Raw genomic sequence first — 23,609 nt, forward strand, 5'->3', positions numbered from 1 at the left:
AACACTTTTTGTTATTCTTACATCCAGCCAAGAGAAACGTTCAACGGCAAAAAAGCCAACATCATCAAACAGAAAAAAGGGTACAAACGCTGGCTTCTTGCTGGGGCAAATATTGACTTCAGGGAACATTTACTTTACGCTTTTATTTTAGTTGTACGGTTGACTTTCTGCTGCTGCTGTTGATTTTCTTTCTTACACGAACAATACCGAACCCACCGTCTTTGTAGGAACCTCTGGCTTCCACGGCCGTGCCGTACACACAAGCGTCAGGGAACGACCAGTAACCGAAACCCTGGCTGGCTGGATGCACTGCACACATGATGCCGAAAAACTCCGACATCCAAACAGCAGCAGCAGCTATACAACAACAAAGGCCACAACACACAACCGAAGAAGCAGCTGGAATTTGGCTTTCATGGTAGCAGCCAGCCAACCAACAAGGGGCTGTCCATAAACCACGTGGTCATGAGGGGGGGGGGGTTCAGACAATGACCATTTTGTATGGACAAATAAATTTTTTTGTATGGAGTAATGACCACGGAGGGGGGGGGGGGGGTTGAAAAGTCCCAAAAAATTGACCACGTGGTTTATGGACAGCCCCCAACGGTGGAAAGTGTGCTTTTCTTCCCGAGCTTGATGTGTGTAGTGCGCAAGTTAAACAACGAGATAAATATCGTACGAAACTCCGAGATGCAAACCCTGGTGGGGTGGCAAGGTTTCCCGAACAGGAGAAAATAGCTGAAGAATAACTAACTCAGGTATGGAAAACCGAATACCTAGAACCTGAATGAGGTATTAAGTAGCCCTGCATAAGAGGTAAAATACCTAAAATAATAACTGATGTGTATTCTGTGCATAACGCGTGAATAATGACATCAGGTATGGCAATACCTAAATATCAATCGGTGATTTTTCCATACAAATAGCGATTTTTCCATAATTGAATAATAACTCAAGCAGACCTCAACACCAAACCAATAACTCGTTAAGGTATTGTGTCAATACCTACAAAATACCAAAATGAATTGTTTTCAATTCCTGGATAACCGACCAATACCATGTCTTGGTATGATACCTGACTTCGGTATGCTCCAGTTATGTGTCAGTTATTCATTCCTGCTTGGGTTGTGGTGCCAAAGGAGCCGGATTTTGATGGAAATTTCTGTGGAGGTCAGCGTGAGTTCCATGTATGAGACGTTACTAGGGGTCGGCAGGGCATAACGCACCGTTTAAGCGAACGTGGTCATGTAACCAGGCCCGGATTAAGGATTGTGGAGGCCCAGGGCCCGAGCGGATGTGGAGGCCCCTCGGAGAGAAGACCAACCATGTTTTTTTTTTTCTTATTTTTGAACAGTACTTGAGCAATATGAAAAATAAAGTTAATATTAGCAACTAAAAAAGGTTTTTGTGAGGGCCCCTAAAATGTGGGGGCCCGGGCCCCCTGGCCCCATTTAGATCCGGCCCTGCATGTAACTAAAGGTATGATACTTTTATGAGTATCTTACGTTTTAGAGGATGGTTCCGTACTTGGACTAAGAGACAACAACTTTCGAACCAAGTGAGTCCAATTTTTTGTAATGAAATTCTCGATTCCAAAATGTTTAACTTTTCAGATGCTGAACAATTATTGTTGGGGGCACATCGCACCTTCAAGTGGGGCAATAAGCCTTCATCTAACTAGTCCCGGAAGCAATGAAAACTATAGGCATGGTAACCTGGGGTAGTACCCATAATCTGTGCAAAACACCCTGTTGGTTTTTCACTATCTACTTTGCATTTCTTAAAAGACCAATATTTTAAGTCACTTTTCAGAATTATTTTAAAATATGGAGTTCAGCAGTTATTACAGCCGTACAGAACGCTGTGACTTCCTGGAAATCAGTTCTCGAATGATCTTATTAATTTGTTCCATCCGAATTGAACGTCATCGACCGAACCATTTCCAGAGTACGAACGAGAAAGTATCTACCTGCTGATGGTTCGGCACACAAAATCATGCTGCACTCCTAAGCGTTTCAATTTTTCGAAATTTGCAATTGAACGCTTACCTTTCGAATGTTTGTTTATTACACCGTTTGTTCATGATCATCGGCATCGAAAAACTGTATCTCCTTACAAGCCTAAACCTTCGCGAAGAAGAAGTAAGTGATCTAGTCGCAACTTGCCGGGGCCCGTGGCGTAGTTGGTCACACGTTCGCTTCATATGCGGATGGTCTTGGGTTTGATTCCCAGCCCCGGCACTTGCAATTTTTCGTCAGTTGCTCTTCACCGAGAGCGGCTGACACTGATCCTCTTCTGGGCCCCATGGCTCAAACGGACCCGGATACCTGGACATCGGCGAACTGCTACTCATAATGGACCCCCAATCGGACTGGAAAGGAACAATGGCCATTAGTATGGGACCGGCTTGTATGGAAAAAATAAATCCTCGCTCCAGTCGATTTTTTAGATCCCATTTAGGTCCCATATGAACTGTACAAAATTTCAGCGCAATCGGTGAAACTATAATTTAGCGCAAGCGGTTCAAAGTTTTCATAGGATTTACTATGGGAAAAGTTACACTTTCAAACAAAAAATCCCAGAGGTCGCCCCTTGTCTCCTTAATTTAAATCGATCAACGTTTCTTGTAGAAAAATCATTTATGAAACTTTCCTTCGAAGACCGCACAACAATTGGATGCTTGTGGAAAAAGTTACTGATTTATTACCGATTAGTGATCCGACGAACGGCTTTTTGTTTTGTTTTATCAGCAGCACTGTAGCTGCTGCCTTGGCTGCTGCTGTTTCTGGGGGTGGTGATGCCACCCGCCATCCCATGAAGCAACGGCAGCAGCAGTGCTGCTGATAAAACAAAACAAAAAGCCGCTCGTTGGATCACTAATCAGTAATAAATTAATAACTTTTTCCACAAGCATCCAATCGTTTTGCGGTCTTCGAAGGAAAGTTTCATAAATGATTTTTCTTCATGAAGCATCGATCGATTTGAATTAACGAGACAAGGGGCGGCCTCTGCGAATTTTTATCTGAAAGCGTAACTTTTCCCATAGTAAATACTATGACAACTTTGAACCGCTTGCGCTAAATTATAGTTTCACCGATTGCGCTGAAATTTTGCACAGTTCCTATGAGACCTAAATGGAATCGAAAAAGTCAACTGGAGCGAGAATTTGATGTTTGTCCCATACTAATGGCCATCCATCATCATCCTTGTGCTCATCATTCTACTAGGTAAAAAGTAGAAAAAGTGAAAGCAGCAGAAAGGCAACCAGTTCGATAAAGTAAAATAGAATCTAGGCGCTGTACAAAATGTAAGTGCAGCTGTCAATTGAAATTGCTCACGTAGTGCCCCAGTGGACAATAGAGCTGTAAATTAGGTTAAGTGATTGAGAATAAAAAAAATCTAGTCGCAACTGAAACTCGCTGGTGCATCTACGGAAAACAAATCTGGAACTGAAGGTTCCGTAAAATAGATGAATCTACAAATCGGTCTGAAGATGAGTAATAAGAGTGATCTGTATGACTCGATGAAGAAGTTTTCGCCGTTGAAGAAGCTGTGGTTACGAAGTCCCTTGAGAGTCCGACGAAGATCAGCGAGCACGCAGCACATTGGAGGAAACTACAGCTCTTCGAGGACTTAGAATTGAGTCCAGTTTGTTATGGCAAATAAGACAATATCCACTTTGCGGAGAGCTACAAGATGGCGAAGATCAAACTAGTTGTATTGAGTAGCATCTACCCGTAGATTTAGATGAAGAGTGAACGGGCAGATCAGTTACGAACAAAACTTGTGCATCAGTACAACGTCAAAGGAAAAAGTCTACAGTCTAGATCTTCGAGGTGTCTGGTATCTACCGTTGGGAATGATGATCAATCCCAAGAAGCTTAGAAATATTCGGATGGTATGGGATGCGGCCGCAAAATCTTATGGAGTACACTTCAACGATACGCTGCTCAAGGGACCGGATCATCTTGAACCTCTAGTGGACGTTTGTTGCTATTTTGACTGGGGTAAGTCACCGCCACCGTGTGCTCTGGCATTCGGGAAATGTTTCAAAAAATATTCCGAAAGAAGAGGTGATAGTCTACGAGACCAACGCGGCAATGTTCGGTGTCACAAGCTTGCCATGTACAGCGCAGTTTGCATCTGACTACACTGAATTGCATCTCAGGGCAGTGAAAGCAGTAACCAAGAATCACTATGTTGACGACTTCCTGGACAACGTCAACTTAGTGAAAGAAGCAATACCATTGGTACAACACACCACACCACAGCTCTACCGAACTGATTCTTCCAATATCCACGGAAGTCACCACAGCCACCACTAAGTATCAACACCCGCGACTCAAACAACTTAGCACAGTGGAAGCCCCATAGCTTCCAAGCATAGTCGAGATTATATAGCCTGCGTTCTACAGTCCTGTGTTTGGGACCGGCAGTGGGGTCTTACAGCCTGTGTAACAAGGCAAGTACCCTCAATACAAAACTTCTGTATGCTCTGACGCTGTTGCTGTTCGCAGCTCTTATCACATTTTCTGCAGTACACCACTGATGGTTTGGCACTGGGATGCACGCATGCTCGCTTCCCGGAAGACCTCAATCCCCTCATCAAAGTCAAGCCATTCCTGCCAGCGACCTGCAATTATCCCGGTCCTGTGTATGCGCTAGGACAGCGTTTCTCAAACTATGGGTCGCGACCCACTGGTGGGTCGCGAGCTGATTATTGGTGGGTCGCGTAGTCTTTATTAACGTATGTCGAATGTTATTGCTAGCCATTTTCAATTTTCAAATATTCCCTTGGAGAATCTTTTTTTAGAAGAGTTATTTCTAGAATTTCGGTCTCACGTTATTTCTACTAAAAATTTTATATTATAAGTCTTGCCTGGAGTATATTGAATATTGAAACTACTGTCTGGATTCTACAATTGATTCTAAAACTATGAAAACTCATCGGAAGTTTTAAGAAGATGGTAAAATGTTAGATTTTACATGGTTTATGGAAAAAATGAGTTTGCTTGCAGTTAGCATTTTCGTTTGGGCTTAGGTGCCCCACACAATACATACGTTTGCGTGTGCGTGACAGAAGTTTGACACATTTCCCATACAAAAAAAAAATAGAAATACAAAAAATCAAAAAATTACCGACAACAAACCTTACTTTTACCAAACTTCAGTAAAGCTAAACTTCTGTGAAATTCAAATGACTGTCGATAATCTGAACTTAAACGGAACAATTGCAAAGTGATTTCAATAAAAGTGAAAGCAAAATAAGTGTGTAAGAAAGAAATCTTCAAGACTACTCATCTGAAAATCCAGCAGTACTATAATTCAAAAACTACTTGATGTTCATCCACTCGCTGTGAATACGTATATTATTTTCAACCGGTATTTAATTTTAAAGTAGCTTTTAATTTTCTGCACTGCCTATGATCGCATAACTGTTCCATATGAATAGGAAACCCAGCAAATATGGGACTGATATGCGATCATAGGCAGTGCAGTGCATTTGATATCTGGTTAAATATATTAGAAACTTGGACTCTCATCTCAAATTTTGAGGACTAAGAGCTAACTAATGCTGCAAACTTGGGCGCCTTTTTTTTCTATCTGTATTAACGAGATATTTAGCCCTAGGCTGGTTCATCTCGGGTCCCACGCTGTACTTCCCTTTCGAAGGAAGAACTCACATATTTGTCCCAAGTAACACACTTGTCACCGAAGAGTCACGGCGGCGCAGGTTTTTGTTGCGCAGAAGTCACTGTGACTTACTTCTAACAAATAAACAATTACTTGCTAGAAGTAAGTCACAGTGACTTCTGCGCAACAAAAACCAGCGCCGCCGTGACTCTTCGGTGACAAGTGTGTTACTTGGGGTGAGTATGTCGGGAGTGGAATTCGATCCCAGGTCCTCGGCGTGATAGTCACGTGCTCTAACCATCACACCAAGTCCCCTCCTCCACTTGGGCACCTTGACCTTTCTTAGACTTTTCTAAAAAAAACTAAAAGAGCAGCATAAATAAACAAAAAAAAACTAAGTTTGAGGGCTACGTAACGTAAGTTTATCACAACCTAGTAAAGTGATAAAATGTATTTATATAAAAAGGCAGTCCAAATTTGCAAGAAAAGACTTATTTTATAAATTTTCGTGCTGGTGGGTCCCAAATTCTTTGAAAATCAAAAGTGGGTCGCAAGCTGAAAAAGTTTGAGAACCCCTGGCCTATGAAATGTCTCTGAAACACCCTCGGATTCCATGTAATGCACCTTAGACGTTCTGAAACCCCCGAAAACTCCTCCGTAACGCTTCCTTAACGCTTTTGAATTCCAACCAAAATGCTATGAAACTATCTAAAATGCCTTTGAAATACCCCTAAAACCCCCTCGTACGTATGTAACACACCTGAAACCCTCCGAAGCCCAAGAAAACGCCCCCGTAAAGTCCCTGAATCCCGCCAATAATGCTTTGAAACTTCTAGAAATGCCTTCAAGATCCCCCTTAGAAATCCCAGGACTCCATGTAACGCACCTTAAACACTTCGAAATCCCTAAAAACCTCCTCCGTAACGCTTCCGTAACGTCTCTAAATATTTCCAAAAATGTTCTGAATCTTTCTGAAACACCTCCAATATCCCCCTCAAATCCCCTCGGACCCCCTGTAACGCATCTGAGAACTTCCGAAACGGGGAACCAAAGTTCTGTCTGTATGGTATCATGGTATCAAGGTCCAGCATTCCCACAAGACATGGAAGTTCAATGGCCTACACACAGCTGTAGCAATGTAAAAGCACTCACCTTTCAAGAAAAGGTCGCTTAAAATAGTCAACCAGAGTGAGCTCTTTAAAAGGAGTCACAAGCACAAGCATAACCTGAAGACACCCAGAATATTAAGCAAAGGACAAAGTGTGGCAAAAGGCAGTTCGATTTGTGCGACGTTCCCATTCCGGGATGAAGTATAAGTTATACGTGTTGGTGGTGGACTTTAACACACTTAATTTACTCCATACGAGGCGAAGCATTCTGTTGTGTTGCCGATAGACCATCGGATCACGTATTTCGTGATATTTAGCTATCATCAGGCATAAGGGAAGCCAACAGTGAAACAGGTGGCAACGAGCCGCGGCTGCAGTTTTACTTTCTAAGAATATGCAGAACAGTTAGGTACTGCAAGGTTAACCTTTCTTTGGCATCACGTTGGCAGCAGCTCGTAGTATACGGTTTGGGCAAGAGATGTGGGGCTGTCCATAAACCACGTGGTCATTTTTTTGGGACTTTTCAACCAGACCACCACCCCACCCGCCCGCGTGGTCATTAGTCCATACAAAATTTTTTATTTGTCCATACAAAATGGTCATTGGCCGAACCCCCCCCCCCCTCCCCCCTTATAACCACGTGGTTTATGGACAGCCCCTGTCCCTAATGTCAAAGGAGGGTTAAGAAGGCTACTCCAGTTCAACCGATAATGAGACTACTGCTGAAGATCCGACTAACTCCATTAGTTCGTTCATTCACCTACGGGAGAGTAGATCACATTAGTCCTATCGAAGCGAAGGTCGGACGCAATATCGTAAAACGATGAATCTGCCTGTTCACCTGCCTCACAGAACGAGTAGTTCATGTGGTGTTGGCGGCATGACACACAGTCATTCAACGAAGTCTGGCGTGATGGCATTCTGAAGATTCTTCAACAAACGAGAAGCTCTACTCGGTGGTTCTCTTCTCAGATAACGACAGTAACTTTGTGGGAACATGTGGTCAGCTCTCGAAGGAGATGCAAAGGTTTTATAGAATCAACGCGAACTATGTATCAACATTAGGGCAGTTCAGATTTCAAACATATTGGAAACTCAAAGCTGCCATATTACTATGGAGAATTTTCAAAAAAAAAGTTCTCCACGCTGTAGAGCATTGATGACGGACTCTCTTGCCAGTAACTGCGGCAAACTACTAGCTCGATGCATCACGCGATGAATGAATCTTGAGTTTGTGAATATTGCGCAACTCACTGGATCAATCCGTTCCCCACTATCTTAGCAAACTAAAGTAAAATAACACTGATCTCTTTCCACTCATTCCACTCGGTCCATGGCTGTTTGTCTCCAGTTCTGCACTCTACATAGGGTCCGCAGATCGTCCTCCACTTGGTCGACCCACCTAGCTCGCTGCGCTCTACGTCTTCTTGTACCGATCGGATGACTCTCGAGAACCATTTTAGTCGGGTATGCTATCCGACATCCTGATGACGTGACCCGCCCACCGTAGCCTCCCGATTTTCACGGTATGGACAATGGTTGGTTCTGATGCAGCTCGTGGTTTTTCCCTTCTCCAAGTCCCGTCTTCCATCTGCACCCCGCCGTAGATGCTACGTAACACCTTCCGCTCTAAAATTCCTAGGGCGCGTTGGTCCTTTGCACGTAGGGTCCATGTTTCGTGCCCATAGAGGACTACCGGTCTAATCAGCGTTTTGTAGATAGTTAACTTCGTTTTACGGCGAACTTTATCGTTCTGCGGCGCCCAAAGTAAGCACGACTTCCTGCCACAATGAGTCTCTGAATTTCTCTACTGGTGTCGTTGTCGGCGGTCACCAGTGAGACCAAGTACACGAATTCTTCAATCGCTTCGATTTCGTCACCGTCGATAAAAATTGGGGGTGGCGAGCGCGCTAATTCCTCTATGGAGCCCTTTGCCATCATGTACTTTGTCTTCGACACATTAATGACTAATCGGATTCGCCTGGCTTCACTCTTTAGTTGGATGTACGTTTCCGCCATCGTCTCAAATTTAAGAGCAATAGTATCAATATCATCAGCAAAACCAAGCAGCTTAACGGACTTCGTGAAAGTCATTCCCCACTCTCCTTATTACACCTTTTAACGCAATGTTGAACAGCAAGCACGAAAGACCATCACCTTGCCGTAACCCTCTGCGAGATTCGAAGGTACTCAAGAGTGTCCCTGATACTCGAACTACGCACATCACTCGATTCATCGCCGCCTTGACCAATCGTATCAGTTTATCCGGGAATCCGTATTCGTGCAGTATCTGCCATAGCCGATCTCGATCGATTGTATCATACGCCGATTTGAATCCGATGAACAAGTGATGTGTGGGCACTAGGGTGGCCCACACTTATATGAAAAACAAAAAATTCGAAAAATGCCAAGTCTTACCTCCTAAATCAGTTGTTTTGGACTCCCAGAAGCTAAATTCAAAATTTGAGCAAAATCAATTAAGCCTAAGGGGGCGCTCAAAACGCTTGAAGTTTGTATGGGAAAACTTGGCCAAATGTATGCAGAAATTTTAAGTTTTCGAATTTTGCCGCTTGGTGGCGCTGTAACCGTTCAATAAATAAACCACGGATATTATTATTATTATTTATTTATTTATTTACGTAATAGCACAAGTAACCACTATTGGTTTTCAAAGTATATGCTACTATTTCTATATCCAACTATTCTATTATATAAACCCTTTTGTAATTATTAAACGTGGTGGCTATATGCCAAAGAACTTTGTAGAAGACCGCGAAGTGATCCGACGGCTGTAAAAAAAGTTATACCCTAGGCAAAGTGAGGCAAAGTATTGAGATTTCATTATTGATATTATTCCTTTGCATGTGTTGGAAAAACAATAATAAAGTTTATCCTCACTTTACCTAGGGTATAACTTTTTTCACAGAAGTTGGATCACTTTGCGATTTTTGACCAAGTTGTTTGGTTTGATTGTTGGACGCTTACAGCGCCACCTAGCGGCAACATTCGAAAACTTAAAATTTCTGCATACATTTGGCCAAGTTTTTCCATACAAACTTCAAGCGTTTTGAGCGCCCCCTTAGGCTTAATTGATTTTGCTCAAATTTTAAATGTAGCTTCTGGGAGTCCAAAACAACTGATTTAGGAGGTAAGACTTGGCATTTTTCAAATTTTTTGTTTTTCATATAAGTGTGGGCCACCTTAGTGGGCACGTTGTATTCGCGGCATTTCTGCAACACCAGGCGGATGACGAACATCTGGTCTGTTGTAGCGCGTTCACCCATAAATGCAGCTTGATATTGCCCCACGAGCTCTCTTGCAATCGGTGATAGACGGCAGTATAAAATTTGAGAGAGTATCTTGTAGGCAGCGCTCAGCAGTGTGATTGCGCGATAGTTCCCGCAATCCAACTTGTCGCTCTTTTTGTTGATAAGACACCCCGAATAGGTGGAAAAATCTGATGAATAGCATATTCAGTTATGATTGATTGAATTACTGAAGAGCAAAAACTGATATTGGTTTGATTGATATAAGAGGTAAAAGAACAGAAATAATAGCAAAATCTAATATGGTGAACTACTGAATAATAGCTCGTTAAGATATTACAAGATCAAAATAATAGCAGACAAAATTTGACACTTTTTTCTTGAAAAAAAAAATAAAAAATGTCAGCATGCAGCATCGAACCTAAGACCTTAGGATTCACAGGCGGCGATGCTTACCACTCAACTGTGACTCACTGTTGTAAATAACATGGGAATAAGAGCACGCGGTTCTTCGTTTCCACAGCTCAGAAAAAGGCACATGGTATTTCACTAACATTGTGCCATCTCTATGGGTGTATGTGTTCCATTTCGTGCAGAAGAGCTAAACTTGTTCTTATGTAGAAATTTTCAGCTATTTCGACAAGAACAAAAACTGATATCATATCACTTTGAGCTATTCGTGCGATATTCATTAGATTTTTGAATAACTTATCAAAATCACTTCGTGCTATGACATCAAAAAGTGTTCGATTTGAGATATGATTTAGATATTCTCGTCTACCCGGGACACGATACCTTTCATCCATTCCTCCAGTAATACTTGGACACTAGTGAAGCTGGAAAACTAGCTGTACGCTGAATGTCGCGTCGTGGCGTACACTTATTGACAAAATGTTATTCACATAAATGTACATGAACCAAGTTAACGAAAAGGGATGAGCAACTCGAAAGTAGCCGACATCGTATATTAAACTGTCACATTCCAGTGAATCCTGACAGACAACTGAAAAAGTGACACGACATCTGCACATACCCCTCAAAGCAACAGTGAAGATTAAAAGCAGTTGGTAAAACATCCCATTTGGTTTGACTTCCAACCGGGTTCGTTTATCCGCCGTTGCACACCGGTGCGGTGTTCACCGCAGCGTAGCGAGAACGCACCGCACATCGAACGCCAGTCGCAAAATACGGATGAGATGATAGAATTAAGCGTAGGTATCGGTAAAACACTCGCCCACACCGTTATTGCATCCACCGGCAGCAGCAGCATCCATGAAAAAGCCCAATCTCGGTGGTCAGGAGTGTGAGGGCCAACGGCGGGGCCTGACCGCATCCACGCCCAGCTTGCGCCACAGGTCACGAGGTGTGTTCCGCGCTGACCTCGTGGAGTCATCTGACTGCGAGTAATGCGATTATAAACTCACGCCAGGTCCTCCATCAGTATCAATTTCAGCTCCAAGAGCTTTCCCCGGTTGGTAAAAGCGAGTGGTTTCCCGCAGCTTTGCAGGTTTTACGCCCACTACCTTGGTTGCTGGTGTAGCTGATGCAGCGCGAAAAAAAAGTGGAGCCGTTTTGAGGATCATGCTGAGGGCCTAGGGGGGCGCCGAGCATAACGGCACAGAATCCACTTCAGCGAATAATTCGATTTACATAAAGGAATTAGTGCGCGAAATTTGATTTCTCATCGGCCGGGACGCGACAGCAGCAGCGGCGGCGAACGAACTGCTGGCTGCCGTCGGTCCATAAATTTATGGGGCCCGGGATCTTCGGACAGATTTTTCTTACTTTTTGTCACCGAATTCTGAAAGGAAAACTTTTACTTTCCTGTTGGACGCCCGTCGTCGTCGTCGCCTTGCGTTCTTCCTTTTGGGCCCGGAGAGATTAATGGACGACGACGATGGGTGAGCAAGCATTTGAAAGAGATCATATATCTTGCAATTTCCACCTCCCGCCGCCACACCAGGAAGTGTAGAGCGTTGGGCAGGGGATCAGAAAACGAATTCTTGCGACAAAAGCCACAGCTTCCTGATGATGTGCATATATAAATAGATATCCCGTATAACTATTTTCCATGTTGCTGCTTCTTCTCTCTGGTGTGATAGTCTAACTTGAACAATGTCTGCTTTTTAGCATTCGGTGATTAACTTACCTAGGGGGCCATGCACAAATTACGTCACGCTTTTGGTGGGAGGGTGGTTTTGCATAACGTGACAACCCATACCAAAAATTCTAAGGACCCATACAAAAAGTGTGACATAGAGGGGAGAGAATTGAACATGGTCGATTTTTGCGTGACGTAATTTGTGTATATTCCCTAGGAACCAACCGGGAGTCGAACCTATAGATCGTCTTTCTGAATATCCGCGCGTTTACTGGTCGATCTACGTGAGTTCAGTTAAAGTAAGCGTAAAAGTGGTTTGTTCGTAATACTTCACAATAATATGTTCATTGTCATTTAAATAAAGCTCTATTTGTTTTTTACAAAACGTTGGCTTAACGTCCCAACTGGGACAAAGCCTCTCTTCTGAGAGCGTTCTCTACAAATGGTCATACATAATTTGTAGATCGTGTGGCAAGAACAAAGAGACGCTATGCCCATTGGCATTGCCCAACAAAGTCAAAGAAATTTCTATCACAAAAGTACTTGTACCCTCCGGGAATCGACCCCATATTCTTCATTATAGTCTGGTTGAATAATCGCGCGTTTACCTTTATTTACATAAATATTATTGCTGACGATACAATTTCTAATCCACAGTGTTCCCCTGGTGAAGATGCCGCCGTCGTCGTCGTCGTCGTTGCTTTCCGAAGAAACGGAGCAATATATTGAAATCTTCCAAACTGGATTCATATAAATTTCCATAAGCAAATAAACGATCTGCATATAAATTTCTTCCCGAAGCAAAACTTTTCGGGAGCTTTTGCCGTTCACCATCGCATCGCGTCGTTGTCGTCGTCGTTTTTGGCTTGGAGGGCTCGACGATGACAGCGCAAAGGACATAAATCGATTTCCTCTTCACGGCATCGGTATGGCCGGACGCTGCTTGTTGGCTGGCTGGCTGGCTGCTTGGCTGCAGCTTCCTTCTTTAAACGTCGTCACCAAGTTTGCTTCTTTTGTAATGGAATCAGGAATGAAACATATTTGAAAATTGATAGCAGTCGTTCTTTTCGACTTCTTCGGACTCGTAAATGGAAATAAAAGGTTCGGAAATTGATTGCTCTATTGAATGAAAGGGGTGGGCTTCGATGCTATAGTTGACAAATTGTAGAATTTGTTGTGTAAAAGCATATTGTGAAGTTTGAAATCTATGGATTACACACAACTTGAGTGTATCGTTTTCAATTTCATATCTCATACACTCATGAGTACAATTTTTCATTCCTTAAGTCCCCTTGATAGCAATTTTGTAGCAAAGCAAAGCTAACCGTGTACACATCATAGTTGCTACTCCATGATTGGCCAGAACAATCGAAGCTGCACAGAGAACCAATGAATAGTGCTTACGACTATCAGGTATCAGGTATCAGTAGGTCGGCTCCAGAGGCGCGTTCTCCTCTATTTAAGAAATTTGTGCCATCGCCATGAACATGAGCCTATTCATCATTTACCTGACGGAAAGGACAGGTAAGAGAATAGGATCGTCATACACGCATAAGCGTACCACAATGGGTTCAAACAGCGCCCTGATAACGCATAAAGCGTAAAGAGAGCCTACACACTTAAATTCAGAAATTGATCTCGGAAAACGGTACCGACATCTCGGTAAAACTTTTACCGAGATTCAGTAGAAACTATTACCGGATTCTCGGCTGCTGGATTCTCGGCAATCCGTTTGCTGAGGTCGGTGATTTAATTGAAGTGTGTATAGCTCTTTACCACAGCGGTTCAAGAAAAACAGAAAATCCTGAAGATTCAGGTTTCTGAAGTCAGTTTCACTTAATAAAAAAAACCTAATTAATCTACCTAGCGGTGATGGTGCCTTTCTCGTGCTTTAAAATATCCTTTCAACAAAATTCGAGTGACATGTTGATGACATTGACATAAATACAAAATGAAAACTGATTGCTAAATCTACTCAATATGGATACATTTTATATTAGCATGACATCCAATATTCAGAAAATATAAGACAGCGATCCAAAACTCAAACCAAACAAGTGTCATAAAGCCGCAAAATTTTGATACGTCATTTTAGATTTTCCGGTCATCATTTTATGACTCCGGATATCTACCCCAACTAAACTAACCACAATCTTGAACATTGAGACACCATCTTGGATGTTCTGGTATTCATTTTTGGACTCTGCACCTAAAATTACATAAAATAGTCGCCGTATTGAATTTTGGCATGTCGTTTATGATTTTCTGGTTACCAGTTTTGGACGAAGACCGGCATTCTTCCCCATTCAAACTATAGTCATATTGCAGACCTTGTGAAACAGCGCACAGCTTGGGTTTTCTGATTACAAATTTTGAATTCTGGACATATTTCCATACAAAATATGCCCATAATGCAAGAATTAAAAATCCTATAAAATAGGCACTAACTTGAATACTGGGCCATTATCTTGGACTTTGGGCCGCTATCTTGGAAACTCTGGTGGACTCCGAACATATTTCCCATACCAAATACACTTATTTTACATAGTTTTAGAGCTCAAAACTCCTTAAAACAGTCACCGTCTTCTTAAGTTTAGGTAATTTAGCGATACTTGAACAGGAGTGGCTTCCCTAGATTTGTAGCTGACCACAGTTTGTATTAACTTTTCAGCTATGTATTCAATAAAGGAAAAAAAAAATGTTTATAGAGTACTTGGAAACGCAGTTGCGCAAAAACTGGACAGTTACATATCAAATGGTACGAAGTTCCATAATCAGATTCACAGCTATCACATGCAAAAGAATCAGCTTGTTGAATATTCGACATGTGATAGCTGAATCGGCAGTAACCAGTCAATGCTTTGACCAGACTGCTGCAATTCTGCTTTGACATATTTGTAAGATACTTTGCCACCCTTGGAGATGGCTCAGTACAATACAATTTGGTTTGACGACATGACTCCAAACTATTCCAGTATTGTCTGTGTTGAGTGGCAGCCCAGGTGTGAATCTGAAGCTTTACCTAACACTTCGATATCGGAATAGCTGGTTCAGGGCCAATAAAGTCATGTGATACTCCAGTGCGAGCTAACTCATCAGCCAATTCATTTCCAGCGATGGAAGAATGGCCAGATACCCATACAAGGTGAACAGCGTTTGCTGAATTCAGCTCCTCGATTTGAGTTCGACAAGCGATAACTACCTTCGACCTAGAGTTGGCCGAAGCAAGTGCTTTAATAGCAGCCTGGATATCTGAACAGAAGTATATTACTTTGCCCATTACGTGCTGCTGAAGTGTCGATTGCACTCCACACATAAGAGCAAAGATTTCGGCCTGGAAAACGGTGCAGTGTCTACCAAGTGAGTAAGACTGATACATTCTTATCTCACGAGAATAAACACCAGCACCTGCTCGACCTTCGAGAAGGGAGCCATCAGTGTAACATATGATACCGTCTGAAATACTTCTCTCCAGATAACCAGATGTCCACTCTTCCCGAGAAGGGAATTTCGTGGAAAATGTCTTATATGGGAAATTACATGCAATTGTAAGATCACTTGGAGCAAGGACAACTTTGTCCCAATTCACCGAAAGTGGGAACAACGAGGTGTGTATTGATGTGCGGTTCACAGGAGTTTCCTCTAGAAGACCGAATACCCGTAAACGGTAAGTACAAGAAAAAGCTTCTTGTTTGAGATAAATGTGTAGTGGGCAACGTCAAAGATAACTTCTAGCGCTACCGTGGGAGTTTAAAAGAACGTTCCAGACATCGCCATTATGCACATTCTTTTGGAGATGGCCTTATTTTGATTGGACCGTTCTCACTTTGCCATTTTGCCACCACACAAGACATACATAGGCCAATATTGGAAGAACAACAGTTGTGTAAATCCATTTGATATACTTGGGTTTTAGACCCCAAGTTGTAACAAAGGTTCGCCAGCGTTGCCCGAAGGCTATACAAGCTTTCTTGATTCTGAACCCAATACGAGGTGTCCAGGAAAGCTTGGAATCCAGAATAACTCCAACGTACTTTACCTGTTCAGTCACATCGATTTCAGAATCAAAGAGATGCAAAGGTCGAACGCCATTACGGTTTCGCTTTTCCGTGAAAAGAACAATAGATGTTTTACTCGGATTAACCGAAAGGCCATTTTGGCGACATCAACCCTCAACTACCTGAAGGGCGTTTTGCATAAGGTCGAAAAGGGTGCTGATACACATACCAACTAACATTGTTAGGTAGTAGGAAAACCGCTATTATTGAGTTGCCTCAATAGCGTATCTGCTACGAGATTCCACAAAAGCGATGACAAGACTCCCCTAGGGGGCACCCACAAACTCTTAGTTTCCTGATCCCTACTAGACGCAATGTCGAGAAGAGATATCGGTTTTTGAGCTTTTGATGAACCAAATTGGAAATCATTGGAGATATGTATACCATGACTCCGTGCGGCTTCCAATATGGCTTCGAAAGGCACATTGTCAAAGGCACCCTCGATATCCAAGAAAACACCCTAACAAGATTGCTTTTGAGCAAACGCTTTCTCGATATCGTAAACAACCTTGTGTAAAAGAGTCACAGTGGACTTACCAGATTGGTAGGCATGATGGTTTGCATGAAGAGGCACGTTAGCCAGATGAACATCACGGATGTGATGATCCACAATGCGTTATAAGCATTTCAGAGGAAAACAGGTCAAACTGATAGGTCTAAAACTCTTTGCTTCTTCATACGACGCACGTTCCAGTTTCGGAATGAATTTCACAGTAATATCTCGCCAAGATTTGGGAATATACCCTTGCAACAGCAAACGAGTTTTTGCCTTTCTCGTACACTAAGTGTACCGGAAAGGCTATATGTTCACTCCAAAAATGACTTTTTGATAGAAGGCCCGGAGAGTCGAGTCACATATACCAATCGACTCAGCTCGACGAATTGAGGTGATGTCTGTGTGTGTGTATGTGTGTATGTGTGTATGTGTGTGTGTGTGTGCGTGTGTGTGTATGTGTGTATGTGTGTGTACAAAAAACTCACATCACTTTTTGGCAGTAAACCTCAACCGATTTTAATGACCGACGGTTCATTCGACGCGGCATATAGTCCCATTGTTTCCTATTGAAAATGGTTCGGATCGGTCCAGCCGTTCCGGAGTTATGGCCATTTAGGTGTTCCGGACCGGTACCCCTGGGAGGGGTCAGACATGAAAATGTAACAAACCCATGCATGCGACATATCAAACGACGGCATTTTTGATGATATGATGAACGGTAAGCAGGAAAATAGTCTCAGACCATATCAGAACCGGTAGCGTTCCGGAACCAGTTCCGGATGTCCCGCCGGAAGTTGACAAATATAAAAGAGAACCAAACCTATGCATGCGACACATCAAACAGCGGCATTTTCGATAGCCTGATGAACGGTTAGCAGAAAAACAGTATAAGACCATATCTGAACCGGTAGTGTTCCGGAACCGGTTGGGGGTGTCCCGCCGGAAGTGGCCAAATTGAAAATAACTCATTCATGCGACACATCAAACAGCGACATTTTCGGTAACCTGATTAAAGGTTAGCAGGAAAATAGTATTAGACCATATCTGAACCGATAGTGTTCCGGAACCGGTTCCGGATGTCCCGACGGATATGGCCAAATATAAAAGAGAACCAAACCCATGCATGCAACACATCAAACAGCTGCATTTTTGATAACCTGATGAACGATAAGCAGGAAAATAGTCTCGGACCATATCTTAACCGGTAGTGTTCCGGAACCGGTTCTGGATGTCCCGCCGGAAGTTGTCAAATATAAAAGAGAACCAAACTATGCATGCGACACATCAAACAACGACATTTTCGATAATCTGATGAACGGTAAGCAGGAAAATAGTTTCAGACCATATCAAAACCGATAGTGTTCCGGAAACGGTTTCAGAACCAAATTTAAAAGAGAACCAAACCCATGCATACGGCACATCAAACCCGAGCAAAGTTTCATAACAACCGGATAATATAATGAGTTATCTGATATCAAAAATAATAAACTAAATTTGTTCTCATTTTGGCTGAATAAGCAGGCAACATAACAAGCATGATAACAACCAAGTATACGTAAGATATCATTTAAATAGCTCATTTTGTTGTCGTCAAAGGCACCCTGATAACAATTTCTGTAAATCAATCAATTTCATTCAAATGAAAACTCATTTTGTTTTCAAAAAGATATTTGCAACGGTCATGGATAACTAACATCCATTGTTGTCGTCGACGGTGATGCCTCCCAGTTTGATAGGTGTGGTTACATGAGTTATCAAGTTGATAACACAAAATTGTAAAATGAGTTATGGAGCGAGCACTAGTTATCAGTTTGTTAGTGGCCAGTTATTGTTCTTTGCTCGGGAACAGCGACATTTTCAGTAACCCGATGAACGGTTAGCAGGAAAACAGTATCAGACCATATCAGAACCGATAGTGTTTCGGAACCAGTTCCGGGGGTCCCGATGGATGAATGCAAACTTTTTAAGGAGTGATAGAGGATCATTAATGGTGAAAAAATGTGTACGCATATGGTCAAATCTCAACCGTTACGTAGTAATTGAACTTTACATGTTTTGTTTCGGATTATAGCTCGAGCCGAACCGGAGTTCTACCGCATTGTTTGCTACTAAAAATGGTTCGGATAGGTCGATGCGTTCCGGAGTTATGGCCATTTCAGTGATTCGGACCAGCACCGGTGGAACTGGCCGTATATAAAACTGAACCAAGCCCCATCACACATCAAACTGCGGCGATTTTTGTAACCTTTAGCATGGTTTACGAATTTTATGCGGAAACGAACACTGGAGACCAGAAATTCCACGATTTCGGTTCAAAATTCAAGATGACAGCCTGATATTCAAGATGGCAGCTCCAAATTCAAGATGGCGAATGTTTAATGGAGTTGAAGGACCTGACATCATACAATATGGGTATATTTGGTATGGGGAAGAAGTCTGGACTCCAAAAATGGCGACCAGAATATCCAAGATGGCGGTTCAACATTCAATATGGACGGCTGTTTAATGGAGTTTCAGGCTCTAAAACCATGCAATATATGTATATTTGATATTGAAAAGATGTCTGGAGTCCAAAAATGACGATTAAAATATCCAAGATGGCGACCAAAATATCCGAGATTGCGTCTTAAAATTCAAGAGGTTTTAGAACTTGAAACCATGCAATATGGGTATATTTGATATGGGGAAGAAATCTGGGCTCCAAAATGCAAAAATGACAAACGGAGTATCGAAGATGGTGGTATAAAATCCAAGATGGCAGCTCAAACCTCAAAATGACTTCTGTTTAATGGAGTTTTAGGCTCAAAACCATGCAATATGGGTATATCTGGTATTGGGACGAAGTCTGGAGTACAAAAATGAAGATTAAAATATCCAAGATGGCGTCTCAAAACTCATGATGCAGTATAAACTTCAAGATGGCAGCTGTTTAGGCTCTAAAACCGTTCAATATGGGTATAAAATGGCGGTTGTTTAATGGAGTTTTGGGCTCAAAATAGCGACCAGAATTTCCAAGCTGTCGGACTTTAATCCTAAATGGCGGCTTAAACATCAAGATTGCGGCTCAAAAATCAAAAAAACAGATAAACGATATGATCTTTGATGCCATGAAATTGATTTCTGTTATACGTATGAAAGTGCGATTACACAGCGCAACATTTTTTTTGTCTCAAGAGCAAACTTATGTGTTTCCGAAGGATTTTGGGCCGCTGAATCCGAATCCGGGCTCAGATTTGCTCCAACACGTCACAATTTTGAGCTATACCTCAATTTATAGGGCAAAATATGCGATTTTGGGCTTTTTTGACTGCAAGTTATGAGGCATGGAAATATTTTTTTTAAGCAATCAAAAGTTTAATTGGTCAATTAACATCTAAATTAACGACTCATGCAAAATATTTCGTTTTACCTAATTAAATTTGATAGATTTAGGCATTTAATGTTAGTATGAAAACTTGCATGCAACTTTTGGAGGGTGACTTGTATGTGAAATATCGTACCTTACATAAATCGCTTAAAACTATCAAATTTGATTTGGTAAAACGAAATATTTTGCATGAGTCGTTAATTTAGATGTTAATTGACCAATTTATCCTTTGATTGATTAGAAAATATATTTCCATGCTTAAAAGGCTAGCAGACAAAAAAGCCCAAAATCGCATATTTTGCCCTATAAATTGAGGTATAGCTCAAAACTGTGACGTGTTGGAGCAAATCTGAGCCCGGATTCGGATTCAGCGGCCCAAAATCTGTCAGAGACACATAAGTTTGCTCTTGAGACAGACCAAAAGTTATTTTTTGTTACGCTGTGTTATCATCAACATGTCACTTGAGTTGTGTTGAAATGTGTTTTCGAAGGCACGAGAAAGGCGCCATCACCGCTAGGTGGATTAATTAAGGTTTTTTTTTTTCAAAACAAGTTTGAAATAATCAAATCCCTTCTGAAGCAAAATAGGATAAATCCCATATGTTTCAGGAGATTTGAAAGGAGCAAAGCTATTAAGTACCCACTCAATCGATTATACAGCCGTGTGTGGCATTGTTGTCCCATGTTCTATGGGAATCCCTATTAACATGAGACAACTATGCTGCACACAGCAGTATAGTTACAATACTCCGAGCCGAAGCCAGGGAATCATAACTACAAGAAAAGACATCAGGTTCATCCGAAGATGTAATAGCCACACATCCAGGGAAGTGTGTGCTGAATAAGCATTCCAGAATTTTCTCATCAGAGAAAGTCAGATCACCATTTGGCAAACGAAGTTCGTTCACTCGGGAATCCTTAGATTTCGCAAGGATTTTGTTTTACCGACTGACTTCACTCAAACTGGAAACATTTGTACAAAGTTTATCCAGCCGGATCGTTCAGCAGAGCGGAGAGCTTTCTTGTAGGCCTTGCGAGCCGACCTGAAAGCCTCCGATCCAGCCGAACGTCGTCTGTTCCAACTCTTTCTACATTGTTTCCTGAGTTTCGCCAGATCAGAGTTCCACCAAGGGGTTCCTTTTGTGATCTCTACAGACCGTAGAGGGCATGCTTCTTCAAAAGCTTCCATGATGAAGGTCATTGTAGTATCAACGGCATCATCTAAATCACTTGGAGTGTCAATGGATGGTGAGAATCCATGAAACAAGGATGGGAACACTCACTTGTGAAGAGTTACACTCACTTGCTATTCTCTTAGCTCAGAAGCGTGCTATCAAGAAACGATGTATGAACGACTTTTGCCTTGTGGTTTTGTCTAAAAGTTTGCCGAATAGAGTAGGGTTCGCACACGCATACCGAAGTCGTGAGAAAGCTGCGAAGGCAACTCTCCATGAGGTGAATGTAAATTACACTCACCTCGTGGAGAGTCGCTGTCACAGCTCTGTCACGACTTTGGGATTCGTGTGCGACCCCTACTCTATTCGGCAAAGTTTTAGACAAAACCACAAGGCAAAAGTCGTCCATACATCGTTTCTTGATTGTACGCTTCTCAGCTGAGAAAATAGCAAGTGAGTGTAACTCTTCGCAAGTGAGTGTTCCCATCCCTGCCATGAAATTTGGCCGCAACCAAATCTGTAAAAAGATCCCAGTTTGTTGACCGAGGATTCCTGAAACGCAATGTTTGCGAAGTAACATTTGAATGTTCAAAAAAGATGTAGCGATTGTCAGATAAAGATTCTTCATCTGACACATGCCAATTGGTCAGCTTGTAACTATTTCTGCTAGAGCAAAGCGTTATGTCTAACACTTCCTCTCTAGCAGATACCATAAAGTTTGGGCGGTTGCCTATGTTAAGTAATGCAAGATTTGTACTACTTAAGTACCTACTCCATCAAACTGGAGCCTCTCAAGTTAATGTCTGAGCTGCCCCAAATAATATGGTGAGCATTAGCATCACCGCCTACAATTAGTGGAGATCCTTTTTAAGAGCAGTATGTGATGACTTGTTTGAAAGCATCCTCAGCGGATGGTGCGGTTAACACACCGAGCAATGGACGTATTTCCTGTTGAGGTTTCCAACAGACGTATCGATTGTGACAGAACATACATCTCTGGTGGTTAGTTCAGAGATGAGTGTAGCAACTATTACGTTGTTGACAAGCACACAAGCTCGGGGCATGACACGCTAGTTTTCCATTTCTCGTTTACTGAAAGTAACAAACACCGGGTTCACAAAGTTTCCTCAAGGAATTGGCATCCCTATCCCACCAATGCAATGTTCTCGTAGCCAGCATAACAGCGGCTCAAGCATACGGCTCAAGCTGACAACCTATCTTTCAACGCAGTAGCATAATTTTAATGCGGGGTAAGAAAACAAGAAGACCATAACAGTCCCCTGGGTTTCCTAGATAGAAATTCCCCTTTACGAAAGTAAGGTTCTTGTACCAAGGCCACTTGGGCTGTTCCAGTTTGCATAAGTCTACAAAGATTGATTGTTGCTGTTCTTTTATGCTGAAGATTGATCTGAGCTTTCCCAACCGTAGCCACTACCCAAACTAGGCAAGATTAAACTCTTCGCAAAAACAGTACAACAAAGAACAGCAGCAACAAAACCAGATCGGCATCGATTGGAAAACGCCAAAGGCAAGGATACACAGAATACACTGTGTAAATCGCATAATGCGAAACCATATAGGTGAAAATTTAAACTAATTAACAACGTCTTCATAATCCTGCCCTTATTTAGCCTCAAGTGAGACAAAAAGGGCAGTGAGAAAGAAGGGCAGCTGATTGTCTCGGAGAAACACAAGGTCCACTGCACCATTGCTCCGGTTAGCGCAATAAGGGCAACATACTGTGGAGGGCGCCCTGGTACTCCACAGGCTCCGTTAGCGGTTAGGTTTTTATTGGACCCCCCCTAGCCATTTATTCCTAGGCAGGGTAAGCATATAGCCGCATCACACCATGCATAAGGGGTCACCTGTTGGTGAATTCTTACCACCGTAACAGGCGGTCCGTAGTGTTATTCTTAGCCAATTGAAACAATCGCTACCGTCACTACACAGCTATCTAGGTTGATCGAGAAAAGAAGTTAATATTGATGATCAACTTCATACGGGCTCGCACAGCCGAACAACAGGAATTTAACCTTTCCACAGTTAATATCATCCTACGAATATGTCATGCCCAAGAAAAGGCGCAAGCTCTTGGGGTTTTGTGTGGTGCTACTGAATATCAAATTTCCCCTCAATCAAACAAATTTATCCCACTTTAACGTCATGATTAGCTAATATTCTAAACACATTGAAATTCCATCGCTCACCCCATCGCCCAAAATCCGGATTTTCATGTGACACCCTCGCAGAAGTCACACCTCGGCTCATTCGGTATGCATCTCCGGAGCTTTTCCGGGGACATAAATTCAGCATAAATCAATGTCAAATTGCGAGGCACTAATCGGGCCTACTTAAAAATTCATCCCAATCGCCGCCGTCGCTGGCTGTTATCGTGACATGTCC

General features: G+C 42.3%; 1 protein-coding gene across 20 annotated transcripts in view; it reads left to right on the top strand.

The window, feature by feature from the left end:
- Positions 1-23,609, top strand: part of LOC109422898 (disintegrin and metalloproteinase domain-containing protein unc-71) — a 1,549,374-nt gene that overhangs the window by 409,425 nt on the left and 1,116,340 nt on the right. The window lies entirely within an intron of this gene.

The sequence above is a fragment of the Aedes albopictus genome, chromosome 1 (genome assembly GCF_035046485.1).
Source record: "Aedes albopictus strain Foshan chromosome 1, AalbF5, whole genome shotgun sequence".
Classification (NCBI taxonomy): Eukaryota; Metazoa; Arthropoda; class Insecta; order Diptera; family Culicidae; genus Aedes; species Aedes albopictus.